General features: G+C 38.8%; 1 protein-coding gene and 1 pseudogene across 3 annotated transcripts in view; one reads left to right on the forward strand and one right to left on the reverse strand.

Moving 5' to 3' along the window:
• The window catches only part of DMD (dystrophin), a 1,990,869-nt gene that overhangs the window by 47,297 nt on the left and 1,919,337 nt on the right, over positions 1-24,235 (forward strand). The window lies entirely within an intron of this gene.
• Positions 1,672-23,634, reverse strand: LOC119035624 (ferritin heavy chain-like; annotated as a pseudogene).

Below are 24,235 nucleotides of genomic sequence, written 5' to 3' on the forward strand. Positions count from 1 at the left end.
CTTGAATTGGTATACACTTTCATCTGGACATTTTTGTTGTTGTTTAGAAATATATTTCATGCTATCCACAAACTGAATTCGGAAGAAAAGTAAGCCATCATCCAAAGATTGTTAACACCATCAATAAATTGGTGGCTTTAGGGTATAGAGAGCACTTGTATTGTTTCAGCGGCCTTAGTGGCCAATAAATTTACTCCCGTAAATAGTAACTAAAGCAGTTTTCTTGACAGTTACATTTTCTTGCCATTGATTTTTGTAAATGTATGGCATTTAGAATTCTGCTCGAGCTTTAAGCATGCTCAAGTTCAGTCGAAATGATATGAATGGTGATTTGCTTTCTCTGGTCACTAGATAATATAAGTACTTATGTAATTAGGAGGCTCCAGCAATGTTAAAGGTGGATCGAATGAAAAACAAATGTTCAAAGGCCTTTTTATGAATGCAAGAGAATCAATAGAGACTGAAAAAATATGTCTTATACAGAGTTGAGAGGAATCCATGTTATTTAGAAATTCAAAGAAGATTCCGGCATTTCTGGGTTCTTCGCCAGTTTTGGTGTTTATATAATAACAAACCCCTTTTGTCCACTGCTTTTTATTTGAAACCCTCAGCCCTGAAATTGATTATATTTCACTTAGGATCTACCTTCATGCCTTGCCATTGATTTTGTCTCCATTACCCTCAACAGTTTCTTTCCATCAGTAATGCTGACCAACCCCGTCACATTGAAGGTGTTATCAGTACATCTCAGTGTATGATGTTTGGTTTTATAACTTTTTCAGCAATTTTGATTCTTTTCCCTCATCTACTTCCTGGTATTTCATAGTTCTCTTCTGGCTTTCACTGACCTCTTTAGCATCCCTCAAGAGGATTCCTGTAGTTTGTACCTCTCCGACATGTGTCCTTTACCGTGATGTCTCCGAATATGGTCAATTGAAATGGATCATAAGACCTCAGTTACTTTAATTCTAGTTGATAAGAATAAGCTACATATCAAGAATTTTCTAGGGTTCAATTTCAAATCGAACATTCAGAGCATGGGCTTCTGACCCAATGATCAGCCAAACATGTGAGTCCTCTACAGAACCATAAAGTGAGAAATGAAGGTCAAAATTTAATGTTGTAGGGCCCCTAAATTCCTTCTCACATTAAAAAAGACTCAGTGAATAAAGTTTTTTGTAGTTTTGTCCAATAGTATTTTGACAGCAACTGCCACGTCATATGTATGTTTGCCTTTAACCATCCACCTGGCTTAATCAATTTCACTTCACTACAGTGTAGGGGACCCTGAAAACTTACAGAGAAAATATTTACATACCTATGTACACACATAAACATGCTCCTTTTCCCTTCTACCGGTCTTTCTCATTATTTTAAAGTTTAAGTATAGCCATGGTCTTACATTACAAAACAGAATGAGTTCCATTTATTTGCCTGTCCAATTATTTATATCAAGCCATAATTGGTGCTTCCTTTGTGCCAGAAACTGTCCTAAATTCTTGTAAATATTAACTCATTTAATCCTCAAACAACCTTTAAAAGATACACAATGTTATTCTCACTTTACAGAGGAATCAAGACACTAGATGATAAGTTGAACATGTTCAAGGTCACCCCACTTGTAAGTGGTAAATAAAAGCCAACACTGAGTCAGTCATCTTATTTCCAAGTTCAATTATTTGGCCCTGCTATTTCTATACATGGTTCTTCTACGAGAATTTTTGGTCCTCCATGCTTGAAGATAAATATAAGGTTGGACAAAAGAGGGTCCAGAGTTGTTCCGATGGAAAAGGCACTCAGGTTATGATTCCTATGACAGCTTTATTAAGTGTGTGTTTCACATGCTAACAACTGTAAACCTACTTTTGCCCACACCTGTATAATAATTAAGCAATCTTACTTGACTCTACTCCAATTTCATCCCAAAATAATTTGTGTATGCCAAGCACATTGAAACATTTTTTCATAATATGGTCGTTCTTCTGAGTGGAAATTTGTCCCTACAATAGAGACAAAAGAGAAATTGTCTTCTAGATGAAGTTAAAAAAATGTTTCTGGATGAAGGATCCATGAGGATATGGGATTCAATTTCTTCAACTTTCCTGTAAGTCTAAATTTGTTTTAAAATATAAAGTTGAGAATATTTTCCAGTATTAATTACCAAATTGAAGAATATCGATTGGAACAGTATTACTGAGCATGCAAATTCAAGGAAACTCCATTTCTGTTATACTCAATGTCAGTGGTACTCCCCAAAGCTGCTCAATGAAGAAGATCTGAAATTAAGTTATTTTATTTACTTTAAAAGCCATAGAAGAATAACAACAGAAAAGCAATTTCATCATCATGTTTTTAATGTCCTGCAGGAGAAAACATTTACACCTTGTTTGCTACCACAGTGAAAAAGCTCAAGCCCTCTCAGAAATATGTCATTTGTTAGTAATGCAAGTACCTGAGAGGAAGGCAGTGGTGATATTAGTCTCATTCGCACATGCAATCCCTGAACCATGGTGATACCTGGTCCATAGTGGGTCCTTCATCAGTGGAATGGATAAGCAGATCAGTGAATAATGGATACATGTTGATGGTGCTTTTTCTTCTCGAAATCACTTTCCAATGTGCTAATGATACAGGGTGCAGCCAAGAGGGGGGCCCCAAATAGGGATTTGGAATGGGGCCCAGAACTCAAGGTGTCTAGGAAATATTAGAAAGACATATAAGATGTCCTAACCCCTTTCCCCAACAGTTGCGAGTTGGGGGGAGGGATAAATGGAGTAGGGCCATTGAGAACTGTTTTGCATAGCAACAGCTTTGCAGCTAACCTCTGGCATGGTCATTTAACATATCTATAGCTTTTAACTGGTTTCATAGATATGTTGAATAGCTGTGGCCATGCTTTGAGCCAGGGAGAAGGGAGTGACTTCCACCCAAGATGTAACTGGAAGGCAACCCCCCCTGTTTACAGCACCTGTGTGAGAGCTTGGAGATGATTGGCTCCACACCTTGGGGCTACACCTGCTGAGACTCACTATGGCAGCCCAGTAAAGCTGGAAGGATGTGGGATTGCTGGCAGTGTAGCCGATTGTGGTAGGAGTCGGAAATGGGGCTGCAGAGAAAGATTGGTGGGGGGATTTAAACCCATACTTGGTAGCCATTGGGGAGAAAGTCAATCATGCACTTCTGGCAGAGTGGGGACCCCTGCAGCCATGTGAAGGAGCAAGCCATGTGGCTTTGCCAGGGTGGGGACCCCCTCTTGGCTTTGCCAGGAAAAGAGATCCACGTGGTTTGGCCAGAGTGCAGACCCCCGCAGTTCTGGTGGAGAGAAGAACCATGCCATTTTGGCCAGAGTGGGGACCCCTGCAGCTTTGGTAGAAGAAGACCATGCAGCTTTGGGGTGCTCTCTTTGGCTACATGGTCTGGGAAGCAGGAGAGACTTTGCCTGGAAGAAGGGTGAAAGAACTGTTGCCAGTGGACCATGAGAAGGTGCCACATGACTTTGGATTAATTAGAGATCCTGCCTGGATGGTGAGACAGCCAACGGTTCCAGCGGCCCAAAACACAGATGTGTACTTCTTTTCCTGAGTTACAGTACCCCAGATTAGGGCAGGGGGAGAAGGAAGTGCTGTGGGCATCTTTGAGTATCCTAAAGCACTTTCTGATATTTTAATGAAGACATTAGGTCACTACTTTTAAGTCTGTATAGCATTAAATAAACATTTCCTTTCCTTTTCACTAATCTCTGGTATTGAGAGACATCTTTCCTATTGGGCAGCAGACAATCAAGCCCAGTAGGGGGTCCTTTCAGTAATAGTATATCACCCTTGGCCCCTTTGTTCTGCAATACTAATATTCCATTAATAGCATTCTTAATTTCTTTGCCTAGAAACTAATCCTTTTATTTGATGGAATAGTAAAAGGCAGCCTAGACAGATTCAGTGACTTGTCTGAGTTCACCCAATGAATATGTGTATATATACACACACACACACATATATATATGTATATATATATGTGTGTGTATATATATACTTTATTTTTAGTTGTGTGTATTAAATTAACAAATACAATACAATAAATACAATGATAAAGCCCAGCAAAGAGGTTTTTGGGGAGGCTTACCAAATTACTTTATTTGAAGAAATGGTACAAATGAAGGATATAAGTGGGTGATTTGGTACAAGTTATAGGAAAGGTAAAGGTAACTCCAACAAGCACACACTGCTTTTGGTGATGAGGGAAGTCTCACCCCAGCTCCCATGGTCATGGGAAGGCAGCCTAAGGCTGAGCTCTTTGTACTGTCCCCCAGAGCATGCTTGTCAAAGAGATCCTCTGCTGTGCCAGATTCCGGGGCCCCCAACCTGCACAGGCTAGTTACATGGTCACCTGACTCTTTGATGCATTTCACCTGCTCATCCAGGTACTGAGCTCAATGAAGTCACACCCATGAGGGTCATTTTTTTCAGTGGCCATTTTGTGCAAGTCCAGTAGTGACTGATCCACACTTTTTGCCAAGTGCACTGCACACTTGATTGCATTCAGCCTGATCTCCCAGTCATCACTGTCTGATTACTTGATATCCTGAAGGAAAATTTGGCCATCTCGTTGATTCTGCAGCTTCATCAGTTTCTCAGCATGTTCCCTCTCCTCATGAGGTGGGTGAAGAAAATACTGGGAAAATTTCTTCAAAGCCACATGTCTGCATCTAAGTAGTAAGATGTGGACAGGTCGACATAGGAAGTATAGAGCTCCAGGTTGATCTGACAACTAATGACGGCCTCTGCATCCTGGTGGCAGTTTTGGCGCACCTGCAAGGTGGACGTGGCCTTCAGGATACGTGGCTGAGGATGGGGGCTTCACAACACTGGAGTGGTGGCAGGGGACCTTGAGTTGATCTGAAGTCACTGTGAGAAGGCAGCAGGATGGATCTGGGTGGTTGCTTGGGATGGGGTCGAGCACTGGGCTCCTTTTAAGCACTGTTGAAGCAAGAAACCATGGCTACTTTCTGCAAAGACTGTCAGCAAAGAGTTATGTTTCAAACTTTGCACTATTGTACATTTCAAATGAAAAGATGAGAAAGCGTTGAAAAGGGCAATGTATTTAAAAGAGACATAAATGGGGAGCATTTGAAATCTTGTGATATCTTGCTCCCTAGCATATGTCCTTAGTTTGGCTCAAATAAGCTCTAATAAAAATTCAAAAATAAATAAAATAAACAAACATGAATGTACAAACCACAGAACACACTTTTGTAGATACATATTCCATAATACCTGAGAAGATGGGAAGTAAATTCACTGAAAATTTTAATAAACTAGTGACCTGAAAATTTCATAAATCAGAATAAATCCATGTTTTCAAAATCTAGAATTTGAGTATTTTCTTTTTTGAAGTCATATAGAAGAATTAATGCTGCATTGTTTTATTAGAAGTTTTAATGTACTTTAAGAGTGACTTCTTACTATTTATAAAGGGAAATAGTTCCAAATTTACCTCAATTTTTAAAAGAAATATCCTCTGTTAATCTCTCACTTCTCATATATCCTGTTTCATTTTTAATGTCCTGAAAATGTATCTTTCCTGTTACATCTTCCTTTCCCTTTCTCAGTGATGACTGATAATAATAATGTAAAGATTCGGTTCCTTCTAACATCCACACTGCTGTCTCATGTATATCAATCACTCCATCACAGTTTTAAAATCTGGAGTGCACTGCAGAGGTGTCTCTTGCCCTGTATCTTCACCATCTCCCAATCTCCACGCTAAGTGCCTTTCCGTCCTCCATCATCCCTTCCAACAGTTCAGAAGGCTGCCCTTTAGTCTCCTATTCTGTTGCTCAAACACCATTAATCACTTTCAGTTACCATCCTTTCTTCCTATACATCCAACTTTCAGAGTTTATTTCACCCTCAATTTCTGCAATGCTACTACAGCCTTTTTGGTTTGTGTTTTCACACCATATCATCCTGTCTTATTTGTTTTCCTTTCATCACTCTTTTTCCTTGGTGCTTTCGTTTCCTTCTTTTGCTGTGACCACCTTTATTCTATTTTCTATGCATGGAACAACCATGCTAATTATAAAATCTTTTCTTTTCTTATTCCTTCACTGTTCATTTTGCTTTGGTACCTATTTTATGTCTTTATTGAGATATATGAGGTCTGTCCAGAAAAAAGTCTAGCCATTATTAATATAACAAGAATAGTTAGTGTGAAGGCTATGTAACCTGACAGCTGAGGAGAGTGGGCTGGGATGCACATGTGTAATCAATGACGACTTCACTGTACTAGTCAGTGGGCGTTGGTAGATGCTGTTGAGTGAGCATGTGTACTGTGTGGCCATCGCATTCAAAATGACTGAGCGAGTAGAGCAATGAATCTGCATCACATTTTGCATTAAGCTTGAACATTCCTCCATGGAAACTATCTGTGTGATTCAGAAGGCCACAGCTATGGGCAACTGGTGATTGACAGCTTCATCATGATAATGCGCCTGCTCATGCATCAGGTCTCATGCAGAGTTTTTTGGTGAAATATCAAATCACCCAGGTGACTCAGACCCCCTACCACCCAGATTTGGTGCCCTGTGACTTCTGGCTTTTTCCAAAATTAAAATCACCTTTGAAAGGGAAGAGAGTACAGACCGTCTATGAGATTCAGGAAAATATGACGGGCAGCTGCTGGAGACTGGGAGACCTGTGTGAGGTCCCAAGATACCTACTTGGAAGGAGACTCAGGCATCATCGTGCCAGTGTTTCATGCCTCTTGTATCTTCTTCAACAAATGCCTATATTTTTCATAAAACATGGCTGGGTACTTTCTGGGCAGATCTTGTACAACATTATGTTATTTTCAGGTGCACAACATAATGATTCAATATTTGCATATAAGGCAAAATACTCACCACAGCAAGTCTAATTATTATCTATCACCATAAGGAGTTCCAACATATTTTTCCTTGTGATGAGAACTTTTAATGTCTATTCTCAGCAACTTTCATTTATAAATACAGCATTATTAACTATTGTCTCCATACTGTACTCTGGTAGTTTTTTAGCATGTTTTTTAATAAATATCTATAGTAAATGAGGTTTAAAACAATATAGATGGATTGTGATCCTGTATTGTCTCTCAGTTGAGGAATATTTCATTCCCCAACTCGATTCTTTACCTTTCTCTACATGCATTTTCTTCATACTTCCTTCTCTTGTTTATATTCTAAATGTATCTCTAATTCAGGTGGGATAGTTGGTATTATTTATTGTTTACTTATTAGTTATGAGTCATACTTACTAAAGATAGATACGTATCATCAAAAATGCTACAAGGAGTGGGCTAGCATTTTCTCAGACCCCCAAAATAGTATTTGATGGATGTTCTTGTTCTGAAAATAGACAGACATCCAAGGTGATCTGTTTCTGTTGCAGAAGTTGAAGGCATTTTCCCCCTCACTTGTTAGTCACACTTCCAATTATGAACTCGTATTCCAGAAAGATAATTTGTGACTTTTCTCATGGAATGCTGAAACCCAAACTGACTTGTAGGAGGAAGAACAGAAGTTCTGTGGGTCTGCCTGGATGCTAAGGACATGCTGTCTTGAGAATGACTTATCAAATCCAGTGAGTTCATTAGGAGGAAGCAAGAAACTATACATTTCTAACCAAATGTAAATTTAATTCCTGAGCTTCATTCCCTTTGAGCCCACAATTGGCCAATTTAAGCAGTCACTTCTCAAAATGTCCTAATACCACATTAAAGAGATATTTAATATGTTTTTCATTTAGCAAGGTCTGGGTGCCAAAAGGGAAAAAAGTAAAACAAAGAGTAACCTCAAGTGCCAACTCTAATTAATTGGTAGTATCTTCTGGGGCTGAACTGTTGAGAAGGGCCCATCTGGACTCAGTAGGCGAATGCAGTGATGTATTAGCCAAGCTTTGCTGTCAGCGCAGGAGACAAAAAAGGGCAGGATTGCCGAGCGTCTGTGGACCCTGTTGTGAGAACAGTTCAGCACGTTAGGTTTGCATTTCAGCCCTGTAAATTGTTCATTGAGCCTTTTATCTTCTGATCTAATCCACTTTATTTTTGACACCTGATAAAAGTATTCTGTGAAAATAGTACAGTGATAAGTACCCCTAAAAAAGAGTGTATACCTCTAAATTATAGATATATGATACTTCTATAACTCTGCTTATTGGTTTTCAGAAAATAAGCAGGGGGGAGGCTGGCTTATGAACTACTGTATCACTAGGTTTTTATCATGCATACTTATTATCAATTATCTAAAGGTCAATCTCAAAATTGGTAAAGGATAAAGATTTCAGCGGAAGTCCTATCTTTACCAAGTAAATGAAACTTAAATTACAAATTTGCCACAGATAGTTTAGAGCTTAGAATTGATTAGGTTTTTTAAAATTCAGAATAAGGCCCTGGCAGGTGTGGCTCAGTGGACTGAGTACTGCCCTGCAAACCAAAGGGTCACCAGTTCTATTCCCAGTCAGGCCACATGCCTGGGTTGCGGGCCAGGTCCCCAGTAGGGGGCGCACAAGAGGTCACCACGCATTGATGTTTCTCTCCCTTTCTTCCTCCCTTCCCCTCTCTCAATAATGAAGTCTTTTAAAAACAGGATAAGCATTTTTTTTCTGGCAGCTGCAAATTAATTCTGCACATGTCTTTTGCTACTTTTGTGAAAAAATTTCTTTGTGCATAGACTGAGCATTTTTGTGGGTGTGGAGTATTCTGTCCTAACTTAACTACTTTTAACAATCTTTAAGGGCCTGAATCAGCCTTGTTTTCTAACAGTTTGTTAGACAATGTGACTTTTTGAGACTTTTTCAGGAGGCAATGTGACTTTTGAATTGTCGTATGAAAGTTCAATATGTAAAAATAAGCAGGAATACTGGAAACAGTCTTTGCTGGAGAACCGTGTGTCGGGGAGGGAAGCATATGGGTTTCGTTTTGGCAAATAAAGAAAAAAGTTATTAAGATATGCAATACAACAAAAAAGAACTCACAACATGTAGCAACAGATTGGCTGTGGGTAGCAGAGGCTCATGAGAACTTGACAACAACTTTCTCAGTTTTTATCTTGGAAAACACACGAGTGGGTCGATTTGCACTTTGTACTTTGGAAGTTAAGAATGTTTTTACTTTGAAGAACTTTTCTTTTAACTTTCCCTACATCGGTCTTTAAGTTACATGATCCCCTTCTCATTACAAATTAGGGGGTGGGGCAATGCAGTCCTTAGGACATTTCTCCTAAAATTGGTATGTACTTTTAAATGGCCTCTTTTTTGGAAGAGGGCTTTTTAAACATCATCTGTTCTATGATGATCTTATTCCATCATTTTTCTGTTACTGGTCTGACATATCACAAAGTTTTCTGGAAAGATAGAAATGTTATGGGTTCCTTTAAAATTGTATATTTTTGAATGTATATTAAGTGCAGCCCAGGGAAGATGGAAACATCTGCTGCCTTCTGTGCACTGCAGAGTTCCAGCAGAATTGGACTTTCATTCAGTTTATTAGAGATATTTTTAAAATGTCACACAATCACTAGTTTATACTATTGCCAGACTAACACAACAAATAATAACCACATATTGTAGGTCATTCTCAGGAGCAGTAAAACTTACTATTATGGTACTAAAAGTTTTTGGAGCACAAACATATGACATATAAGCTGTGAAAAATTTACAGAAAGTTAAAGGAGTGAGAATTTGAAAGTGCCAAAAAGCAGCCTAAAAACAGAGGGCTAAGTGACTTAGATTTATTCAACATAGAATAATGCCCTGCGTCTTTTCAGTCATGGCTCTAAAAATATTCAGAAGCAAACAATGTTTGTTTGTTCGTTTTCTGATTCCTGATTTTTTTTTCTCCAGATTTGCTCCCACTATTCTAACTATGGTGTCCTGACTCTTCAGTCCCTCAGCTCCAAAATCTTTCAGTCAGTTTCAAATATTCTTCCTTCCTTTTCTTGTCAGTTCCACATTTGACTTGCTACATCTATTCCCTTTCTTCATATTCTAATTGATATTATCCTAATCTAGGATTGCATCTCCATTTTCTCACTACACCTTTCTTCCCTTTTCAAAGTATCCTGCAAGGTAACTATTCCTCACACATATTTGAATCATGTCTCCACTGTACTGTAAACACTTTATTGCATTGATTTCAATACATTCTTGACAGCCAAGCTCTCTAATCATTTAATCACAAACTAATTATTACAATGGCATTTGATATTTGAATGGCACTTCATAATTACAAAGCATTTTTACAGTTATCATATTGGACTTTCTATAAAACCTTGTGTGATAGGAAGGGGTTTTTTTAATCTATCTTTTATCAAACAGGATTGTAAGGCTGAAATTTTGCAACTTATAAGTCACAAATCCAGTAGCTGTAGCCGTGGGATTTAAACTCCTACTGTCAGACTCTAAAACAGGGGTGTCAGACTCATTTTTACCCAGGGGGCCACATCAGCCTCATGGTTGCCTTCAAAGGGCCAAATGTAGCTTTAGGACTGTGTAAATGTAACTACTCCTTAACTGTGAAGCCAGAGGTTGGGCCTGCCCTCGGTTAGAAATAAGGTGCCAGGCCAGATAAAACAAGGCAGAGGGCCGGATTTGGCCCCTGGGCCTTGTGTTTGCCACCTGTGCTCTAAAACAATGTTTTTCCAGGAGTTGCTATACCCTCAACAACTTCCCTTTCTATTTACCTCTTATTCCCCCGAATCACTCACTTCCACACATCCCGCCCAAGGACTTGGTATGCCCAGGCCCATTTCCAGCTCTGATTTCTCCATGATGAGCTGAGAACTGTGAAAATTCATTTTGGAAATACGAATTTTGGAAATTTGGAAAATAACTTAGTACCTGAACAACTTGAGGGCAGTGTAAGAAGAATTCTAGGAGTAAGTTAAATGTTGTTGAGTAAGGAAGCAAAGGATGATACCTTGGTAAAAATTACAGAAAAGGAATAAATATCAAAGCCTTGTCAGATAAACTCCCTCCGTGCTTGGGCATATAATAGTAGACATAGAGTCCTGGATAGGTTTGGTGAGACAGGAAGGAGGAGGAATTGTATGGTCTAGCCATGGGAGATTAAAGGGTGTTGTGGGAGGGATACGTGTTTTGAGAATAGCTTGAATTCTGGTTGTCACTCATTAGTCATGTAAGCATGCTTGTCTTGTTAATCTTCTCAACCTCAGATTTCTTAATGATAAAGTGATAAATATATTACTCTCTGCTTACTAAACTAATATGAGATAATGAATATAAAGGGTTATGTGTAAAATAGGTAATCATAAATAGCAAACAATTTTATTATCCCCAAGCATATGAGTTTGGACAAGTTACTTAACCTCTTGGTCCCTCAATGGACTGTTCTATAAAGTGGGAGAAATAATAGTACCACAGTTTTTTGACCCACTCATTAACTGATGGGGACTTCATTTGCTTCCAGAACTTGGCTATTATAAATTGTGCTTCTGAACATTGGGGTGCATAGGTTGTTTTGAATTGGTGTTTCAGGATTCTTAGGCTATAATCCAGCAGTGGAATTGCTGGGTCAAAAGGCAGGTCCATTTTTAGTTTTCTGGGAAAATTCCATACTGCTTTTCACAGTGGTTATACCAGTCTGCAATCCCACCAACAATGGATTAGGGTTCCCTTTTCCCCACAACCTCTCTAGCACTTGTTTGTTGCTTTATTTATGATGGCCGTTCTGACTGGTATGAAGTGGTATCTCACTGTGGTTTTATTTGACATCTCTCTGATGGCTGGTGATGCTGAGCATCCTTTCGTATGTCTCTGGGCCCTCTGTATGTCCTACTTAGAGAGGTGTCCATTCAGGTCCTTTGCCCATTTTTTAATTAGAGTGTTTGTCTTCCTAGAGTGGAGTTGTATGAGTTCTTTACATGTTTGTAATCTTATGTCAATCAGCTTGGTATTGACATAAGAACAGACACATAGATCAATGGAACAGAATATATAGGCCAGAAATAAACCCAAGTCTCTATGGTCAATTAATATTTGACAAAGGGGGAAGAAGCATAAAATAAAGTAAAAATAGCCTCTTCAACAAATGGTGTTGGGAGAGCTGGACAGCTAGATGCAAAAAAATGAAACTCTACCACCAACTTACGCCATACACCAAAATAAATTCAAGATGGATAAAAGACTTATATATAAGTCGTGACACCATAAAAGTCCTAGAGGAAAATATTGGTAGGAAAATCTCATATTTCATGCAGCAACATTTTTACTGATATGTCCCTTAAAGCAAGGGATATAAAGGAAAGAATAAACAAATTGGATTTCATCAAAATAAAAAGCTTCTGCACAACTAAAGAAAAAAATCAGCAAAATGAAAAGGGAACCAACTATATGGTAGACCATATTTGCCAATGATGCTTTGGACAAGGGTTTTATCCCCTTTTCTCTAATTCTCCAAAGGTGCCATAGAGTCTAGATGTGGGCTTGTCATTGTCACTGTTAATGATGTTTCATCAAAAAAGATCATGAAGGTGACATATGTAGAAGTTAAAAAAAATTTCAGCCATGTGAAATGAATGGTTCAATCAAAACATAAAACACATGTCAATGGGTATGGCAATAATAAGGTTTTAATATGGAATTTAAAGTTGAGAATATAGAGTGTAAAACATGGAAGTCAGAGGCACTAACCAGGTCAGCCCAAAGAGGGCCTGAGAGGAAATGTTAAGTTAACATGAAAGTCTGAGTAGCTAGTGCTCTAAGTCTCCCCATAGTAGGGCTGCTGGAGGAAATTTCACACTGTGGAGTCCCTGCTTTTGCAGGCCTGCCCCTAAGTACCTAGTGGTGGGCTTGAGGCCATTGTTGGTCACACTCATCATTGCTCTCAGAAATAAGAATGGAAGCTGGGAAGTTAAAAGCGAGAAGTGTAAAGCTATATCAGTAAAAAGTTGATTTTATTTTTCTGCCCTGGTTGGTGTGGCTCAGTGTATTGAGTGCCAGTCTATGAACCAAAAGGTCACCGGTTCAATTCCCAGTCAGGGCTCATGCCTGGGTGTTGGGCCAGGTCCCCAGTTAGGGGGCACTGGAGAGGCAACCACACCTTGGTGTTTCTCCCTCTCCCCAGCCCCCTCTGTAAAAATAAATTTTAAAAATCTTTAAAAGTTGATTTTGTTTTTTTAAACTGTCATGTAAAACTGCAGTACAGAACAGGTGGCAGGGAGGCAGAGCTAATGTCTGCCTGCCCTTGGTCCATTCGAGTCCTTATAACAAAATATCATAGATTGAGTGGCTTAAAAGAACAGAGCCTTATTTCTCACAGTTCTGGAGGCTGGGAACTCCAAGGTTAAGGTTACGGCTGATTCAGTGTCTAATGAGGCCCTGCTTCCTGGTTCACAGACAGCTGTGTTGTCTTAGGCTCCTCATGTGGTAGAAAGGGTGGAGAGCTCACTAGGGTCAATTATCACTAATCCCACTCATAAAGTCTCTGCCCTCTCGACCTACTTACCTCTCAAAGGCCCCACCTCCGAACACAATCGTGTAAGGATTAGGTTTCAATAGATGCAGGCTGGAGGGATACAAACATTCTGTCTGTAGCAACCAATAAGGTGCTGCTTATTTGGAATGAGAAACTCAGACATTTTTCAATGTAGTGTTGAAAGACATACAGAACCTCACCAAGCCTGTATATGTGAAGTGGGAATAACAATAGTGTCATAAACATATGAGACAATATTTATAAAATGTTTCATATGTGGTGGGTGCTTAGTGGATGATAACTGTCAATTTAGGTGGTTATAATAAATTATTGAAGAGTGAGCTTTATTGGAAAAGTGACTTCTGTATTTTACATGCCTGGAATATTAAAGTGGTAAATTTGTCATTCATTTACATACTGTTGCCACTTGCTTCCTGCAGTATTTTAAAACGTTGACATAAGTAGATAATTCATCTCCTAAATATAAGGGAGAATGTTGTCCTGATCACTCAAGTGATATACTGTGATTCATCTGACATTTCAGACATCAGTTTGATTGAGAAATGACAGTCCTGAGCCAATGAGTGTGATTTCAGTGGAGTTTGGTTTATGCACAGAATGAGTGAATGATGACTGGGTTCTAGAAACTGAATAGACCAGGGTAGGTCAATTCATCAGGGTTTTGGGATACCAGGTTTGAGCAGCTGTGTGTTGAGGGTGGGGGGTTATGTTGCTTTGGTCACCAGCAGATGTGTTTTCTAACAGATAATGGGCAGGTCTATCTCATATTTGAGAGAGGTTGATGAGAACTTTGGGCTTTGGGGTGATGGGTAGCATGAATAAATAGAGCCAAGTGTCAGTTATCTGTTATAGCACTATTGGGGACCACTCTTCCTGGTTTCAGGAATTGTAACTGGCACCCATAGCTGAGGCTGAAGGAGCAACCTCTGGAATGTGAGCCACTAAGGAGATAAAGCTTGTCTCTGGCAGCAACGCTGCTTCTGCTTTATGCCCTGCCCCCAAGGCTTGGTCGATTAGTCTATGATGGGTAAGACCCCTCAGAGAAGGGGCAACCTAAGCCAGACACAATCACTTGGGAGGCCATCATGGAAGGACTTGGGGGGCTGCAACAAAGAGGGAGTGATGGACCCTTGCCTCCCCCGCCCCAGCTTTTCTGACATAGCCCAAGTCCCCATTTCCATCTGGGAGAAGCACTTCCCAGCTCTAATCCACTTAAGCCTAAAAAAATATGATGGGGAAGGCAGTGCAGGCCTTTGCCTGCTAGATAGAGTGGGATCTGGGGTGATCAGGCCTAAGAAAGAATATGTAAAATCCTGTGAAACCTGCTTTGTTTAGAGTGCTCTCGTTTAAATGATAAGGGTCCAAGCAAGAAGTTTGTTCCTCAAAGTTTTATGGCTCTTTAGCTATCTGACCCTGACTGAGAATGAGCCCTCATAGTTCTTTGAACCCTATCTATTGTTTGATCCTTACCTGTATTCTTGTGCAAACGAACCCAGTAAAAGCCCCTTGAGGAAGGGGCTCTTGGCCCTTCTCCTTTGAGGGACTGGCCATCTCTCCTCCCCAAGCAGATCATGTCTTGGTAGTTTCACTTTCATCCGTGGTAGACAGGGAGACTTTGCAGGCAAAGTTGCCCCCACAATAGCACAACTTCTCATTCTGAATGTGACCAGTGGAGGGTGAGGCTGGCAGTCTAGGAAGGTAGAATCGGGACTGGTAAGGTCTCTTTCCAGGTGAGGAGCTCAGGCCCTAGAGGACTGAAGGGGAAAACAACTGATTCGAGTATAAGGCAGGGAATGAGTACTAAACATCAAAGCAGGAACTTGGCTGGAAACCAGAGCCACAGCAGGGTTCTGATGAGGCTGTCCGCGCTGGGCATCTGATTTTCAGGCTCACTAAATCCCTCAGGTTCCTCAGATTGGCACACAGCTAAGCTTAAAGGCTAGACAACTGCAGGATACACGAGACAAGCAAATAACAAATGCACTGCAGAGCCTTTAAAATGTGAACCAGACATACAATATTCTGCATGTAAATCCAAGCATTGCATGTGTGCTCAGCACAGGAATACACAGGCCGTCGTTTTGTGGGAGATCAAAAGGTCATAACATTTTATTATCATGACGATGCTTGATCTCAATGAGTTACATTTGATTTCTGTGAACTTTCAGAGCTTTCTACTTCAACATGACCTCTCTGTCTAGCAAATCCATACATATTTACTCTTTGGCCTCTCTCTACGTTTATTGGCCAGGTACACCTTTTTATTTGATAAATATATTTTGCTTTCCTGCTAAGTTGGATGTAAGTGGAAGGTTGAGCAGAAAATTGAGATTGATAAGAACCATTGTATCAAGGACCGCATTACCATTTGTACTGGGTTGGAAAGTGTGCCTCCAGAATTTCTGTCCTTCTTGGAACTTCAAAAATGTGACCTTGTCTGGAAACAGGGTTGTTGCCAAAGTAGCTATTTAAGGTGGTATTATACTGATCCCTTCATCTAATGGGACTAGTGTCCTTATAAGGGGAGAAGAGATACAGAGGAGACAGAGAGAGAATGATGTGTGAAACAATGGCAGAGATGTGAGTGATGCGTCGACCAGCCATAGAACACCAACAGACGCCAAGCATTGCTCATGATATTGGCAGCTAAGAGAAAGGCACAAAGAGGTTCTCCCCTAAAGCCATCAGAGAGCATGGTCATCCCAACAGGCCAAAATCTCAATTTTGGATTTGTAGCTGCCAGAACCGTGAGAGAGTCAGTTTCTGTTGTTTTAATTACCTGCTTTTTTACAGCAGTCTCTGCAAATGAATATACCATGGAAAGGAATTTTTTTAAAGATTTTATTTATTTATTTTCAGAGAAAGAGAAGAGGAGAAACATCAATGTGTGGTTGCCCTTTAATACGAACCTAGCCTGCAACCCAGGCATGCGCTCTGACTGGGAATTGAACTGGCAACTGTTTGGTTCCCAGGCTGGCGCTCAATCTACTGGGCCACACCAGCCAGGGTACCATGGAGAATAATTTAAATGTTAATTTACTTATAAAAAATGTTTAACTGCCACAGCTACCTTTCTGTTGGATATTACTTCTATATATCTTTTATCTTATAACATGTCATTAAGGTAATACCTAGAAAAGACTTAAAAAAGAAGTAATAATTCCTTGAAGGTATCCAAAAGTTCTGGCTCATGGATCAGGCCAGTACTGCTAAGGCATTTGATTGTCCCACACAATATCTTTCTTGCCCATAGAGAAGTGCATCATTTCACTGGATTTCTTGTTGTACATTTGATAATTTACAGTTTGGCCTAAAAAAAACAGATTAAGGCATATTAAGATATACTGGGGGGAAAATATCTATGTGCTAAATATAGAAATGAAAACACGCAGAGAGTTGCCTATCACCAAAAGTATAATATTTGTATTTATCAGTCTGAAAATACTCATCCTTCCCCTGCCTTGAAGAAAAGCTGGTGGCTTTAATGATCTTTAAAGTATTATCTTCCACAGTTAATCTCTCTGCCATTTTTAAAGGCTAAATGCAACTCTTCTATAACCCAGTTTAGCATATGCCATATGCATGGGAGTTCTACGTAAAGTCATTCAAAACAGTGCCCTATTTTGTTTCATTTCTGAATTATCGAAGTCCTAAAATATTGGAGTCCTGGTGGAGCTCTTTCTGAAAATGGGAAGTCTTAATCACCAGAGCCCACTCTGACAGTGATGGAAGTGTACTTCTTAAGTTTTCTGCCTGTTAGAAAAAACTTCCATTTAATAAAGAGCATGACAAGGGATGGCCTCCTCTTCTACTGAGGCTCAGATGGACAGTTGTTTGAAGTCCAAGAAATGACAAGGGATTCTTTTTCATTTGATATTTCTCTAAATTCTTTGCTTTCCAAAACACAATGGGCACTTGCTATAAACTTTATCATTGTAATTGTCTCAGTTAAGCCCTGATGTTGCAGAAGACTTTATATAGAAAGGGAAACAAGTAAAAATATTAAAATATCTAGCCACTGAGAGTTAATCATTCTTTGCAAATTACCAGGGATTTTGTTTTGTTTTTAAAGATTTGTATGTAATGTATTTTTTTTTAGACAGAGGGGAAGGGAAGGAGAGAGGGAGAGAAACATCAATCTCTGGTTGCCTCTTATGCACCCCCTACTGGAAGCCTGGCCCACAAGCCAAGCATGTGCCCTGACTGGGAATCTAACCGATGACCCTTTGGTTCATAGGTCAACACTTAATCCACTGAGCCACACCAGTCAGGACAATTTACCACGGATTTTAATTGATGTTACACAGAGGTTCAAAGGCTTGAAGGACAGCATTCATTCCAAGAGGCTACATTTCTTTAAGGGCTTAGCTTCCTGTGGTGGTATCTGGAATTGAAATGCTATAAACATAGTCCATCTCTAAATTGCAACAAGATTGGTATTGAGAAGATTATTAATAGCCTGAGTCAACTGAAGGGGAAGGTACAAAACAAACACAAAGTCTTTTCTCTCCAAATCATAAAGGGCATTCATTTTTGAGAAAAGCAGAGAGAGGTGTTAATCTCATTAAAGTAGTAGAAAAATGGAAATTATTGTTTTTGACCTTAAAACAGAGTAGAGATATGTGAAACTATAGAATTTTTATTTTAGAAAATAAGCAGAAATCAAAGTCAGGTTTTTTACAGTTTGCATTTATTCATTTTTAGAGAGAGGAGGAGGGACCAAGAAAGATACAGAGAGACAGAAACATTGATATGTGAGCGCAACATCTTTTGGTTGCCTCACACATGCCCCCAGTTGGGGACCAGGCCCACAACCCCCGGCATGTGCCCTGACTGGGAATCGAACTAGTGACTTTTCACTTTGTGGGATGACATTCAACCAACTGAGCTACACTAGTCAGGGCCAGTGCTGCTTTCTTATTTGATTTTCTGGAATAAGGTCATTACATAAGATCAGGCCATGTCTCTAATAATTTTGTTAAATTAGATGAAAATTTTTACATGGATAAAAATATATAATTAAATCCCTTAAAATCAGAATGTCATCATTTTCACTTGCTTGTGGTAAGTGAAAGGTTGGGAAACACATCCTTTCAAACTACATATAAGCAACTCCATTATCTTCTTAGAAACAAAAATCAGATTGTAGTATGGGTTTGTCTTTGACACTATTTTAAGCAGTTTATCAGGAACAAATACAAACACAAAGAAAGTCCTACAAAGAAAAGTCAGTATAATTGGCAGCCAGACCTAAGGGGGGAAAGTACAGCCAGGGAAGAGAACATGTTTCTGAAAGGTTGGTTTTTTTTTTTCCAGAGCTTCAGAAATAAACTAACCAGAAGGAGCAGTGCATCGAGATCACTTTTTTCTTCTTATCAATCAGATGCATTGTGTGCATTATATGACCTACTTAGCAGTGAATGTTTTTGTGCCTTCCTGCAGCTCTTTTTTGTCTACTAAAAGTGAACAAAATTACCTATGCTACCTTTTAGAAATTCCTGTGAATATAAATAACCAAGGCTACAGATGAGTAGTCTATTGATGGATTAAATTTAATGTTACAACAAAGGTAGAGAAACGAGTACTAACGTATCACATGGCTTTTAGCAAATATCTTTTGAACACCAATTTTCTTTCTGTTTTTGTAATCATATGTATTAATTTTAAATACTTTCTAAGGAATATTGCTATTAGGCCAACTGAAGTTTTTCTATTTTTTTATGGTTTCAAACATTTTTTGAGTCTGTAGTATTGTACTCCTTTCTAAAAAATTATATGGCTTTAAGATAGTAAATTACAACAGTTAGTGTCTCTTGTGGGAAATAGAGTCATTTTGACCACATATTCTTTTTTCCAAAATAGAAGTAATTTATAACCAAAAAGGTATACATATGAATCAACTGTACATCATGAATGCAATACTGTTTACATTTGTTCATTGAAACAATATAGAGCTAATTTCAAAAACTGCTCAAATTATTCCCTTGCCATAATGTGCAGTTTTCTGATGTACTACCTTCTTTTTAACAGATTGTTTTTTTTTAATTGTCATTCATGTCTAAACTATATGCTAATGTTTTTCCTGTACATTTGCTTTAAGTGACTATATATTTGAGGGGGAAAAAGAGAGTAGATTCTCTGATGACTTATGATAGTAATATGTTTGCTGGATGAAGCAGCTTGTACCTTTTGAAATGACCATAAAGTAAGAATATGTTTAACAGAAATACCTTCTTTGTGTTATGACAGTATATTGTAGTGGTGTCTCTGTGTGAACTTAACCTCTTTCCTATGTAGAATTACTAAGTAACTAGTGTATTCCACTTATAAAAATCTTCAGTGGGCTTCCACATAATTTAATATAGATACATATATATATGTAAATGTATTAAATATATATATATATATATTTTCTCTCTGTATTTTCATTTCTCTATTTAGCATGTATTTATTTTTTAACAATATGTATGCATACATATATATGGTATGTCCAGAATGTATCCAGCCACATCATAAAAAATAGAAACACTTATTGAAGAAGATACAGATATAAGAAATATTGTACATAGACAATGACATCTCAGTCCCCTTCAAAGTAGGCACCTTTGGACCTCACACAGTTCTCCCAGTCACCATCAGCTGCCCTGTTGTATTTTTCTGAATGTTATCAATGGTCTGAAATCTCTTCCCTTTCAAAGGTGATTTTAGTTTTGGGAAAAGCCAGAAGTCATAGGACACCAAATCTGTGCTATCGGGGTTCTGAGTCACCTAGGTGATTTGATGTTTCACCAAAACACTCTGCATGAAACGTGATACACGAGCAAGTGCGTTATTGTGATGAAGTTGCCAATCACCAGTTGCCCATAGCTGTGGCCTTCTGAATCATTCTAGTAGTTTCTCTGGAGAAATGTTTAAGCTTACACAAAATTTGATGCAGATTTATTGCTCTACTCACTCAGTCATTTTTTTAAAGATTTTATTTACTTCTTCTTAGAAGGGAAGGGAGGGAAAAAAAGAGGGAGGGAAACATCAATGTGTGGTTGCCTCTCATACACCCCAGGCAACCCTAGTCCCTGAGTAGGGACCAGGCCTACAATCCAGGCATGTACCCTGACTGGGAATCAAACTGGCAACCCTTTGGTTCGCAGGCCAGGGTCGCTCACTCATGGCCACACAGTACATGTGCTCACTCAACAGCATCTACCACCACCACTGTACTGACTAATACAGTAAAGTCATCATTATTCACACATGCACATTCCAGTCCACTCTCCCTGGCTGCCAGGTTACATCGATGTTGTGTGAACCATTCTTATTATATTAACAATGGCTAGACTTTTTCTGGACAGACCTCATAGATATTAAATATAAAATGCAGCATCTCCTGAAGAAAAAAATCATCAAATCCCCTTGTGTAATGCTCAAGAAGATACTATCATTTTCTCAAAAATAAAATAGAATGACAAATAACCCTATAATCCCGTACTTAAGTTTTCTAAGCCTAATAATAATACTTTTTAAAATTCCATGTGAACACAAAGACCATGTACTGAGTAGTGTAGCAAATCTATGCCATCACTTTTGACCAAATTGTGTTCATTTTTTTGGATAACTTTAAAGCATGGTATTTGTTAAAAGAAAATATATTCAGTTGGAGGTTCTTAATTTCATTCTGTCCCTCATCACCTCTTTCTAGATAATAGTTCATTTCAGGAAAGTAAAAATAGTGATAGCTCACTATGCTGTTAGGTCTTAATATGGACCATATCTCATGCGTGACTTTGGGTTTTTCTTATTTAATGGATACACACTACAAGGGAAGACTTACCAATTTTCTTTTATGGGTTGGTCTATTGAGGTTCATAAAAATGGAGTAATTTGCTTAAGATCAAAGTTAAGCATTCTAGCCAGGATTTAATCCAGACAGGCTTTATATCTAAGTCACAAGACCGTAAGCTGCCTGAGGATGGAGACCATGACTTAGGTCTCTAGTATTTAGGTGTCTCCCATATAGAAATAAAATCTTCTACTCACCACTCAGATTTCATGGATATTTTCAATTATTTTATGTCCTTTACAGACAATACATTGTGGAATCTTAATATCAAATATAAGGATTCATCTCCTTTAGGTAAGATAAAAATCGGGAGCAATATTCAGTAAAAACACATTATGGAAAAAATCAACTAGCAGCTAAAATGTATGAGGTGCTCAGAGATGCAAGTAAAACTGAAATGTGTACTGTTTGCCTTAAACTTGTTGATTCCAGCATTCAAATCTAACTGACTGCAGTGACTTGTAATAACGTATTTCGGATATAACTTTGGGTTACCTGGGAGAGTGGAGCTGAAAAAAAAACTGACTCTATTCATCTAGAAGCGCTTTGTCCATCCCTTGAGAAATACACAGAAGTTTTGTCTTGGCTCGTTGGAACTCCGTGCCAGAGGGCAGCATAACCCAGAAAAGCACGTTGACCTCACACTGTCTCTGTCCTTGCACACGGCCTCGTGTTCTTGTTTAATGGTCTGGAATAAAGCTTTAGTGGTTTTCTTTTTCTTTTTTTTCACTTTTTTATATTATGTCCTAAAATGGTATTTCAAAATGATCTATTCTTTTGCAGTTCACTTCAGAGTGGAAGCCCTCTTATTCCACATCATCAGGGCCGTAGTAGTTTGGTGTGGTAAGAAATGATGTCATATACCGGAAGCATCTAAGTGCAATGAAAATTCAAAGTAGAGTGCAGGGGTTCCAGAGCGTGGAAGACAGTGTGAGAGAAGGTGTCATGATGCATCTCATTGAGCAGGTAGATTTGAGCAACACTTGAAGCCCCCTGGGTATCTGCAGGCTGTTGTCACAGGTAGAATAAACCACTAGACAAAAACACACTGTACAGTGGGAGAGTGCCTGGTGTGTTCAATGAATAACAATGAGGACTATGAATTTTATACATCAGAAAGTAGTAGTATGTCATACAATTAAGGGAGGTTGGGGTGAAGAATAGTGACTCATTCATTTGGGATTCTGTGCAGGAGAAATAACATAGAGCCCTGGCTGGTGTAGCTCAGTGGACTGAGTGCTGGCCTGCAGACTAAAAGGTCGCTGGTTCCATTCCCACTCAGGGCGCATGCCTGGGTTGCAGACCAGGTCCCCAGTAGAGGGTGTGCAAGAGACAACCAAACATTGATGTTTCTCTCTCTTTCTTTCTCCCTTCATTTTCCTCTCTCTCAAAATAAATAAGTCTTAAAGAAAAGAACATAGAGGTATCTGTCAAACAATTTGAGAGGAGATTTCTTTAATACTTTTATAATAGCCCTCACAGGAAGGCCTTGCTTTTCTCTTAAGCTCACTTTTACTGATTTTTCCCTACAAATTTAGTTAGGTTTTATAGCAAGGACACATTTCTTTATTTTATACTCATGTCATCCAATTATATAGTGTATAATTATATCATGTCACTACATAGCTAAGAATGGGAACAATCAAACTTCACTCTTAGTAAGCACGTGTTCTTGTTATGTATTGCTATATAACAAGTTAGCCCAAACTTAGTTGCTTAAAACATCAAATTAACTTTTTTATTTTAATACTTTAATTACGTTTGACTCTCAGTATCATTCTATATTAGTTTCAGGTGTACAGCATGGTGGTTAGACAATCATATACCTTACACAGTGGTCCCTCAGATATTTCCAGTACCTACCAGGCCCCATACGTGGTTATTTACAGTATTATTGACTATATTGCCTATGCTGTACTTTATGTCCCTGTGAATATTTTATACCTACCATCTGTATTTCTTTCTCAATCCTTCCATCTTTTTTCATTCAGACCCCCAACCAGCCTCCCTCTGGCAACCATCAGTCCAGCAGTTATTTTTTGTATCTTATGTTTCTGTGAGTCATGACTTTGAGCATGGGTCAACTGGGTGACTTTTCTACACCATGCTGGGTCAACTCTGATCAGTCATTGGTACTCAGCTGTCAGAGAGTTGGCCAGGAGAACCCAGGACAGCTCAGTTCCCATGTCTAGTGCTGTGGTAGGAATGACTGGAAGACCTGGCTTACCTAAATTAACGGACTTAGTGCCTATAGGTGGGCTCTCCAGCATGGTAGGCTGAGGGAAGTTGAGCTTCTGACCTGACAGCTCCATGAGTAAATGATACGAAAGACAGGAAGTGTAAATTCTCCATCCATGAATGCCAGACCCTGGAAAATGGCACATGTCTTCTACTACATTCTATGAGTTAAAGCAGTCACAGAGCCCACCCATATTAAAAAGAAGGAACACAAACTTCACCTCTTCTGTGGGAGGAGGGTGAAAAAGATTCACAGCTATCTTTAGTCCACCAAAGCATGCAATTTAATGGACAGTAGCTTTTGGGGTAAGCTCTTTCAATGGGCCATCTTGATCCATCAGGAAACGTAACAGAGTTTTAGTTATTCCAAAAAAGCAGGTAAATGTAGATCTGTTAAGACACATTCTATTGTAATTCCATTCATTCTCTTTACTGCATATTATCCTAATTTTTAATTATTATTCCTATTTTCGGCCAAATATTTAAAATCATAAAGGTGTAGTATAACATATAGGAATGAATATTCAATTGAGCATACCTATGAACACATTTAAAATCTAGAAAGCATATTTTCATCTGTTCTCTAACTTCTGAGCAAAACCCATCACTTTCCACTTTTAATTTTATTGTATTTTTAGGTTTCTCATACTTTTCTGATATGAAATGTTTCCAGAG

The sequence above is a fragment of the Artibeus jamaicensis genome, unplaced genomic scaffold, assembly GCF_021234435.1.
Source record: "Artibeus jamaicensis isolate MK-2021 breed Jamaican fruit bat unplaced genomic scaffold, CSHL_Jam_final scaffold_1283, whole genome shotgun sequence".
In the NCBI taxonomy this organism is placed as follows: domain Eukaryota; kingdom Metazoa; phylum Chordata; class Mammalia; order Chiroptera; family Phyllostomidae; genus Artibeus; species Artibeus jamaicensis.